Here is a 10,755-nt window from a genome sequence, read left to right on the forward strand (position 1 = left end):
AGCACTGTGGGCCCTTCCTTTATAGAGCACTGTGGGCCTTTCCTTTATAGAGCACTATGGGCCCTTCCTTTATAGAGCACTGTGGGCCTTTCCTTTATAGAGCACTATGGGCTCTTCCTTTATAGAGCACTGTGGGCCCTTACTTTCTAGAGCACTGTAGGCCCTTCCTTTATAGAGCACTCTGGGCCTTTCCTTTATAGAGCACTGTGGGCCTTTCCTTTATAGAGCACTATGGGCCCTTCCTTTATAGAGCACTGTGGGCCCCTACTTTCTAGAGCATTGTGGGCCCTTCCTTTATAGAGCACTATGGGCCCCTACTTTCTAGAGCATTGTGGGCCCTTCCTTTATAGAGCACTGTGGGCCTTTCCTTTATAGAGCACTATGGGCCCTTCCTTTATAGAGCACTGTGGGCCGCTACTTTCTAGAGCATTGTGGGCCCTTCCTTTCTAGAGCACTGTGGGCCCTTCCTTTATAGAGCACTGTGGGCCCCTACTTTCTTGAGCACTGTGGGCCCTTCCTTTATAGAGCACTGTGGGCCTTTCCTTTATAGAGCACTATGGGCCCTTCCTTTAATGAGCACTGTGGGCCCCTACTTTCTAGAGCATTGTGGGCCCTTCCTTTATAGAGCACTGTGGGCCCTTCCTTTATAGAGCACTGCGGGCCTTTCCTTTATAGAGCACTATGGGCCCTTCCTTTATAGAGCACTGTGGGCCCTTATTTTCTAGAGCATTGTGGGCCCTTCCTTTCTAAAGCACTGTGGGCCCTTCCTTTATAGAGCACTGTGGGCCCTTCCTTTCTAGAGCACTGTGGACCCTTCCTTTATAGAGCACTGTGGGCCCCTACTTTCTAGAGCACTGTGGGCCCTTCCTTTATAGAGCACTGTGGGCCCCTACTTTCTAGAGCACTGTGGGTCCTTCCTTTATAGAGCACTGTGGGCCCCTACTTTCTAGAGCACTGTGGGCCCTTCCTTTATAGAGCACTGTGGGCCCCTACTTTCTAGAGCACTGTGGGTCCTTCCTTTATAGAGCACTGTGGGCCCCTACTTTCTAGAGCACTGTGGGCCCTTCCTTTATAGAGCACTGTGGGCCTTTCCTTTATAGAGCACTATGGGCCCTTCCTTTATAGAGCACTGTGGGCCCTTCCTTTATAGAGCACTGTGGGCCCCTACTTTCTAGAGCATTGTGGGCCCTTCCTTTATAGAGCACTGTGGGCCCTTCCTTTCTAAAAATAAAAAATAATCCTGCAGCAACAGAACATGTGAATCATTATGTGGATTATAATTAATGGACATTCTTGAAGGGGTTGATATATATTTTTCTTTAAGGCAAGTTTCAAAGTGGAAATTACTTTAGAAGCCTTTAAAAAAAAACTCAAATACACTACAAGTTTGCATTTCCTGCTGTGCACCACAACACATCAGGAGGGCCATAATCTCTCTGGATAAAAACCCTCAGAGCCTGTAAAATACACCGAATCTCCCATTTAAAAAAACCCCAGACAGGAGAGTAGAGAAGAGGATGCGTGCCGGTATGATGCATTCCTTTCAGTAAATAGTGGTGCTCTGGAAACAGCTTCTCCTCCTCAGGGGCAGAGACCCCATCAATATTAAATGAAGCAAGGGAACACCCTACAGACAGGAGACTGGTGAAACTGGCCAGAGACCCCGTCGTTAGACAGGAGACTGGTGAAACTGGCCAGAGACCCCGTCGTTAGACAGGAGACTGGTGAAACTGGCCAGAGACCCCGTCGTCAGACAGGAGACTGGTGAAACTGGCCAGAGACCCCGTCGTCAGAGGAACACCCTACAGACAGGAGACTGGTGAAACTGGCCAGAGACCCCGTCGTTAGACAGGAGACTGGTGAAACTGACCAGAGACCCCGTCGTCAGAGGAACACCCTACAGACAGGAGACTGGTGAAACTGGCCAGAGACCCCGTCGTCAGAGAAACACCCTACAGACAGGAGACTGGTGAAACTGGCCAGAGACCCCGTCGTCAGACAGGAGACTGGTGAAACTGGCCAGAGACCCCGTCGTCAGACAGGAGACTGGTGAAACTGACCAGAGACCCCGTCGTCAGAGGAACACCCTACAGACAGGAGACTGGTGAAACTGGCCAGAGACCCCGTCGTCAGAGGAACACCCTACAGACAGGAGACTGGTGAAACTGGCCAGAGACCCCGTCGTCAGACAGGAGACTGGTGAAACTGGCCAGAGACCCCGTCGTCAGAGGAACACCCTACAGACAGGAGACTGGTGAAACTGGCCAGAGACCCCGTCGTCAGACAGGAGACTGGTGAAACTGGCCAGAGACCCCGTCGTCAGACAGGAGACTGGTGAAACTGGCCAGAGACCCCGTCGTCAGAGGAACACCCTACAGACAGGAGACTGGTGAAACTGGCCAGAGACCCCGTCGTCAGACAGGAGACTGGTGAAACTGACCAGAGACCCCGTCGTCAGAGGAACACCCTACAGACAGGAGACTGGTGAAACTGGCCAGAGACCCCGTCGTCAGAGGAACACCCTACAGACAGGAGACTGGTGAAACTGGCCAGAGACCCCGTCGTCAGAGGAACAACCTACAGACAGGAGACTGGTGAAACTGGCCAGAGACCCCGTCGTCAGAGGAACACCCTACAGACAGGAGACTGGTGAAACTGGCCAGAGACCCCGTCGTCAGACAGGAGACTGGTGAAACTGGCCAGAGACCCCGTCGTCAGTGGAACACCCTACAGACAGGAGACTGGTGAAACTGGCCAGAGACCCCGTCGTCAGAGGAACACCCTACAGACAGGAGACTGGTGAAACTGGCCAGAGACCCCGTCGTCAGAGGAACACCCTACAGACAGGAGACTGGTGAAACTGGCCAGAGACCCCGTCGTCAGAGGAACACCCTACAGACAGGAGACTGGTGAAACTGGCCAGAGACCCCGTCGTCAGTAACAGGAGACTGGTGAAACTGGCCAGAGACCCCGTCGTCAGTAACAGGAGACTGGTGAAACTGGCCAGAGACCCCGTCGTCAGTAACAGGAGACTGGTGAAACTGGCCAGAGATCAGTAACCTGGGTGAAACTGGCCAGAGACCCAGTCGTCAACAGGAGACTGGTGAAACTGGCCAGAGACCCCGTCGTCAGTAACAGGAGACTGGTGAAACTGGCCAGAGACCCCGTCGTCAGAGGAACACCCTACAGACAGGAGACTGGTGAAACTGGCCAGAGACCCCGTCGTCAGTAACATGAGACTGGTGAAACTGGCCAGAGACCCCGTCGTCAGTAACAGGAGACTGGTGAAACTGGCCAGAGACCCCGTCGTCAGTAACAGGAGACTGGTGAAACTGGCCAGAGACCCCGTCGTCAGACAGGAGACTGGTGAAACTGGCCAGAGACCCCGTCGTCAGACAGGAGACTGGTGAAACTGGCCAGAGACCCGTCGTCAGTAACAGGAGACTGGTGAAACTGGCCAGAGACCCCCGTCAGACAGGAGACTGGTGAAACTGGCCAGAGACCCCGTCAGTCAGGAGAGGAACAGAGACCCTACAGACAGGAGACTGGTGAAACTGGCCAGAGACCCCGTACAGACAGGAGACTGGTGAAACTCAGAGAGTAGTAACAGGAGACTGGTGAAACTGGCCAGAGACCCCGTCGTCAGTAACAGGAGACTGGTGAAACTGGCCAGAGACCCCGTCGTCAGTAACAGGAGACTGGTGAAACTGGCCAGAGACCCCGTCGTCAGACAGGAGACTGGTGAAACTGGCCAGAGACAGACAGGAGACCGTCGTCAGTAACAGGAGACAGCCAGAGACTGGTCCAGGAGACTGGTGAAACTGGCCAGAGACCCCGTCGTCAGTAACAGGAGACTGGTGAAACTGGCCAGAGACCCCGTCGTCAGTAACAGGAGACTGGTGAAACTGGCCAGAGACCCCCGTCAGTAACAGGAGACTGGTGAAACTGGCCAGAGACCCCCGTCAGTAACAGGAGACTGGTGAAACTGGCCAGAGACCCCGAACACCGTCAGTAACAGGAGACTGGTGAAACTGGCCAGAGACCCCGTCGTCAGTAACAGGAGACTGGTGAAACTGGCCAGAGACCCCGTCGTCAGTAACAGGAGACTGGTGAAACTGGCCAGAGACCCCGAGACGTCAGTAACAGGAGACTGGTGAAACTGGCCAGAGACCCCGTCGTCAGTAACAGGAGACTGGTGAAACTGGCCAGAGACCCCGTCGTCAGTAACAGGAGACTGGTGAAACTGGCCAGAGACCCCGTCAGTAACAGGAGACTGGTGAAACTGGCCAGAGACCCCGTCGTCAGACAGGAGACTGGTGAAACTGGCCAGAGACCCTCGTCAGTAACAGGAGACTGGTGAAACTGGCCAGAGACCCCGTCGTCAGTAACAGAGACTGGTGAAACTGGGAGACTGGTGAAACAGAGACCCTCAGTAACAGGAGACTGGTGAAACTGGCCAGAGACCCCGTCGTCAGTAACAGGAGACTGGTGAAACTGGCCAGAGACCCCGTCGTCAGAGGAACACCCTACAGACAGGAGACTGGTGAAACTGGCCAGAGACCCCGTCGTCAGTAACAGGAGACTGGTGAAACTGGCCAGAGACCCCGTCGTCAGTAACAGGAGACTGGTGAAACTGGCCAGAGACCCCGTCGTCAGTAACAGGAGACTGGTGAAACTGGCCAGAGACCCCGTCGTCAGTAACAGGAGACTGGTGAAACTGGCCAGAGACCCCGTCGTCAGAGGAACACCCTACAGACAGGAGACTGGTGAAACTGGCCAGAGACCCCGTCGTCAGTAACAGGAGACTGGTGAAACTGGCCAGAGACCCCGTCGTCAGTAACAGGAGACTGGTGAAACTGGCCAGAGACCCCGTCGTCAGTAACAGGAGACTGGTGAAACTGGCCAGAGACCCCGTCAGTAACAGGAGACTGGTGAAACTGGCCAGAGACCCCGTCGTCAGTAACAGGAGACTGGTGAAACTGGCCAGAGACCCCCGTCAGTAACAGGAGACTGGTGAAACTGGCCAGAGACCCCGTCGTCAGTAACAGGAGACTGGTGAAACTGGCCAGAGACCCCGTCGTCAGTAACAGGAGACTGGTGAAACTGGCCAGAGACCCCGTCGTCAGTAACAGGAGACTGGTGAAACTGGCCAGAGACCCCGTCGTCAGTAACAGGAGACTGGTGTGAAACTGGCCAGAGACCCCCGTCAGTAACAGGAGAGAAACTGGCCAGAGACGTCGTCAGTAACAGGAGACTGGTGAAACTGGCCAGAGACCCCGTCGTCAACAGGAGACAGTAACAGGAGACTGGTGAAACTGGCCAGAGACCCAGTCGTCAGTAACAGGAGACTGGTGAAACTGGCCAGAGACCCGTCGTCAGTAACAGGAGACTGGTGAAACTGTCAGTAACAGGAGACTGGTGAAACTGGCCAGAGACCCCGTCGTCAGTAACAGGAGACTGGTGAAACTGGCCAGAGACCCCGTCGTCAGTAACAGGAGACTGGTGAAACTGGCCAGAGACCCCGTCGTCAGTAACAGGAGACTGGTGAAACTGGCCAGAGACCCCGTCGTCAGTAACAGGAGACTGGTGAAACTGGCCAGAGACCCCGTCGTCAGTAACAGGAGACTGGTGAAACTGGCCAGAGACCCCGTCGTCAGTAACAGGAGACTGGTGAAACTGGCCAGAGACCCCGTCGTCAGTAACAGGAGACTGGTGAAACTGGCCAGAGACGTCAGTAACAGGAGACTGGTGAAACTGGCCAGAGACCCCGTCGTCAGTAACAGGAGACTGGTGAAACTGGCCAGAGACCCCGTCGTCAGTAACAGGAGACTGGTGAAACTGGCCAGAGACCCCGTCGTCAGTAACAGGAGACTGGTGAAACTGGCCAGAGACCCCGTCGTCAGTAACAGGAGACTGGTGAAACTGGCCAGAGACCCCGTCGTCAGTAACAGGAGACTGGTGAAACTGGCCAGAGACCCCGTCGAGGAACAGTAACAGGAGACTGGTGAAACTGGCCAGAGACCCGTCGTCAGTAACAGGAGACTGGTGAAACTGGCCAGAGACCCCGTCGTCAGTAACAGGAGACTGGTGAAACTGGCCAGAGACCCCGTCGTCAGTAACAGGAGACTGGTGAAACTGGCCAGAGACCCCGTCGTCAGTAACAGGAGACTGGTGAAACTGGCCAGAGAACAGTAACAGGAGACTGGTGAAACTGGCCAGAGACCCCGTCGTCAGTAACAGGAGACTGGTGAAACTGGCCAGAGACCCCGTCGTCAGTAACAGGAGACTGGTGAAACTGGCCAGAGACCCCGTCGTCAGTAACAGGAGACTGGTGAAACTGGCCAGAGACCCCGTCGTCAGTAACAGGAGACTGGTGAAACTGGCCAGAGACCCCGTCGTCAGTAACAGGAGACTGGTGAAACTGGCCAGAGACCCCCGTAACAGGAGACTGGTGAAACTGGCCAGAGACCCCGTCGTCAGTAACAGGAGACTGGTGAAACTGGCCAGAGACCCCGTCGTCAGTAACAGGAGACTGGTGAAACTGGCCAGAGACCCCGTCGTCAGTAACAGGAGACTGGTGAAACTGGCCAGAGACCCCGTCGTCAGTAACAGGAGACTGGTGAAACTGGCCAGAGACCCGTCGTCAGTAACAGGAGACTGGTGAAACTGGCCAGAGACCCCGTCGTCAGTAACAGGAGACTGGTGAAACTGGCCAGAGACCCCGTCAGTAACAGGAGACGTCAGTAACAGGAGACTGGTGAAACTGGCCAGAGACCCCGTCGTCAGTAACAGGAGACTGGTGAAACTGGCCAGAGACCCCGTCGTCAGTAACAGGAGACTGGTGAAACTGGCCAGAGACCCCGTCGTCAGTAACAGGAGACTGGTGAAACTGGCCAGAGACCCCGTCGTCAGTAACAGGAGACTGGTGAAACTGGCCAGAGACCCCGTCGTCAGTAACAGGAGACTGGTGAAACTGGCCAGAGACCCCCGTCGTCAGTAACAGGAGACTGGTGAAACTGGCCAGAGACCCCGTCGTCAGTAACAGGAGACTGGTGAAACTGGCCAGAGACCCCGTCGTCAGTAACAGGAGACTCAGTAACAGGAGACTGGTGAAACTGGCCAGAGACCCCGTCGTCAGTAACAGGAGACTGGTGAAACTGGCCAGAGACCCCGACCCCGTCAGTAACAGGAGACTGGTGAAACTGGCCAGAGACCCCGTCGTCAGTAACAGGAGACTGGTGAAACTGGCCAGAGACCCCGTCGTCAGTAACAGGAGACTGGTGAAACTGGCCAGAGACCCCGTCGTCAGTAACAGGAGACTGGTGAAACTGGCCAGAGACCCCGTCGTCAGTAACAGTAACAGGAGACTGGTGAAACTGGCCAGAGACCCCGTCGTCAGTAACAGGAGACTGGTGAAACTGGCCAGAGACCCCGTCGTCAGTAACAGGAGACTGGTGAAACTGGCCAGAGACCCCGTCGTCAGTAACAGCTCCCATTCCATAAAGAATACAATCCGTTTTATTATATAATTAAACTATGTTAGCTAAGCTGTTTTTTTTTTCAAAATATAATCGTAATTCGTAATTATTTTTGAATAATATGTCTATACTAAATATAATATATTTCAATCATAATTTGTTTAACAATAAATCAAGTAAAGAAATCCTGCATCCACAGCACTAAATTGGGGATTTTATACAAGAAGCGAACAAGATGGATTGGATATCTTTCTCAAATGAGTTATAAAGTGCTGTCTTCATAGAGAGTGACATTAGATGGTGGAGCGGTGTCAAGCCAGCAGGGTGCAGGGGGTCTTCTTGTAAATATAAAACATCTTTGGTCTTCATGTCTTCTTGCCAGTACAGACTTGGGGGGCTTGTATCCTGGCAACGCGCCATTGTCTCCACATGGTGCAGGGAGAGGCCGGCCCTCAGAGGAGAGACAATCTACTGTAGCCAAGGTGGATGGAGTGAAACGGTATGACAGACACACACTAATGTTAGGAACACTCTGTTTCCTTCCTACTCCTCTCTACCATGATGCATCTCCATCTCTGGTCACTCCTGGGTTCCTCCATATTGTCTGATGGCATGTACAGTACATGGGCTGATAGCAGAGGCAGACTACGGTACATGGGCTGATAGCAGAGGCAGACTACAGTACATGGGCTGATAGCAGAGGCAGACTACAGTACATGGGCTGATAGCAGAGGCAGACTACGGTACATGGGCTGATAGCAGAGGCAGACTACAGTACATGGGCTGATAGCAGAGGCAGACTACAGTACATGGGCTGATAGCAGAGGCAGACTACGGTACATGGGCTGATAGCAGAGGCAGACTACAGTAACATGGGCTGATAGCAGAGGCAGACTACAGTACATGGGCTGATAGCAGAGGCAGACTACAGTACATGGGCTGATAGCAGAGGCAGACTACAGTACATGGCTGATAGCAGAGGCAGACTACAGTACATGGGCTGATGCAGAGGCAGACTTCAGTACATGGGCTGATAGCAGAGGCAGACTACGGTGGGCTGATAGCAGAGGCAGACTACAGTACATGGGCTGATAGCAGAGGCAGACTACAGTACATGGGCTGATAGCAGAGGCAGACTACAGTGATGGTCAGATATCAGAGGCAGGCTACAGTGATGGTCAGATATCAGAGACAGACTACAGTGATGGTCAGATATCAGAGGCAGACTACAGTACATGGTCTGATATCAGAGGCAGACTATTGTGATGGTCTGATATCAGAGGCAGACTACAGTGATGGGTGATATCAGGGCAGCTAAAATATGGTCAGATATCAGGGGACTTGATGGTCAGGGGCAGACTATAGTGATGGTCATATATCAGAGGCAGACTACAGTGATGGTCAGTTAACGGAGGCAGACTACGGTGATGGTCAGATATCAGAGGCAGACTACAGTGATGGTCAGATATCAGAGGCAGACTACAGTGATGTTCAGATGTCTGAGGCAGACTACAGTGATGGTCATATATCAGAGGCAGACTACAGTGATGGTCAGATATCAGAGGCAGACTGCAGTACATGGGCTGATAGCAGAGGCAGACTACAGTACATGGGCTGATAGCAGAGGCAGACTACAGTACATGGACTGATAGCAGAGGCAGACTACAGTACATGGGCTGATAGCAGAGGCAGACTACAGTACATGGGCTGATAGCAGAGGCAGACTACAGTACATGGGCTGATATCAGAGGCAGACTACAGTGATGGGCTGATAGCAGAGGCAGACTACAGTACATGGGCTGATAGCAGAGGCAGACTACAGTACATGGGCTGATAGCAGAGGCAGACTACAGTACATGGGCTGATAGCAGAGGCAGACTACAGTACATGGGCTGATAGCAGAGGCAGACTACAGTACATGGGCTGATAGCAGAGGCAGACTACAGTGATGGTCAGATATCAGAGGCAGACTACAGTACATGGGCTGATAGCAGAGGCAGACTACAGTACATGGGCTGATAGCAGAGGCAGACTACGGTACATGGGCTGATAGCAGAGGCAGACTACGGTACATGGGCTGATAGCAGAGGCAGACTACAGTGATGGGCTGATAGCAGAGGCAGACCACAGTACATGGGCTGATAGCAGAGGCAGACTACAGTACATGGGCTGATAGCAGAGGCAGACTACAGTACATGGGCTGATAGCAGAGGCAGACTACAGTAGATGGGCTGATAGCAGGGGCAGACTACAGTACATGGGCTGATAGCAGAGGCAGACTACAGTACATGGGCTGATAGCAGAGGCAGACTACAGTACATGGGCTGATAGCAGAGGCAGACTACAGTACATGGGCTGATAGCAGAGGCAGACTACAGTACATGGGCTGATAGCAGAGGCAGACTACAGTACATGGGCTGATATCAGAGGCAGACTACAGTACATGGGCTGATAGCAGAGGCAGACTACAGTACATGGGCTGATAGCAGAGGCAGGCTACAGTGATGGTCAGATATCAGGGCAGACTACAGTGATGGTCAGATATCAGAGGCAGACTACAGTACATGGGCTGATAGCAGAGGCAGACTACAGTACATGGGCTGATAGCAGAGGCAGACTACGGTACATGGGCTGATAGCAGAGGCAGACTACAGTGATGGGCTGATAGCAGAGGCAGACTACAGTACATGGGCTGATATCAGAGGCAGACTACAGTACATGGGCTGATAGCAGAGGCAGACTACAGTACATGGGCTGATAGCAGAGGCAGACTACAGTACATGGGCTGATAGCAGAGGCAGACTACAGTACATGGGCTGATAGCAGAGGCAGATACAGTACATGGGCTGATAGCAGAGGCAGACTACAGTACATGGGCTGATAGCAGAGGCAGACTACAGTACATGGGCTGATAGCAGAGGCAGACTACATGGTACATGGGCTGATAGCAGAGGCAGACTACAGTACATGGGCTGATAGCAGAGGCAGACTACAGTACATGGGCTGATATCAGAGGCAGACTACAGTACATGGGCTGATAGCAGAGGCAGACTACAGTACATGGGCTGATATCAGAGGCAGACTACAGTACATGGGCTGATAGCAGAGGCAGACTACAGTACATGGGCTGATAGCAGAGGCAGACTACAGTACATGGGCTGATAGCAGAGGCAGACTACAGTACATGGGCTGATAGCAGAGGCAGACTACAGGGGCAGTACATGGGCTGATAGCAGAGGCAGACTACAGTACATGGGCTGATAGCAGAGGCAGACTA

The sequence above is a fragment of the Oncorhynchus nerka genome, unplaced genomic scaffold, assembly GCF_034236695.1.
Source record: "Oncorhynchus nerka isolate Pitt River unplaced genomic scaffold, Oner_Uvic_2.0 unplaced_scaffold_977, whole genome shotgun sequence".
NCBI classification, from domain to species: domain Eukaryota; kingdom Metazoa; phylum Chordata; class Actinopteri; order Salmoniformes; family Salmonidae; genus Oncorhynchus; species Oncorhynchus nerka.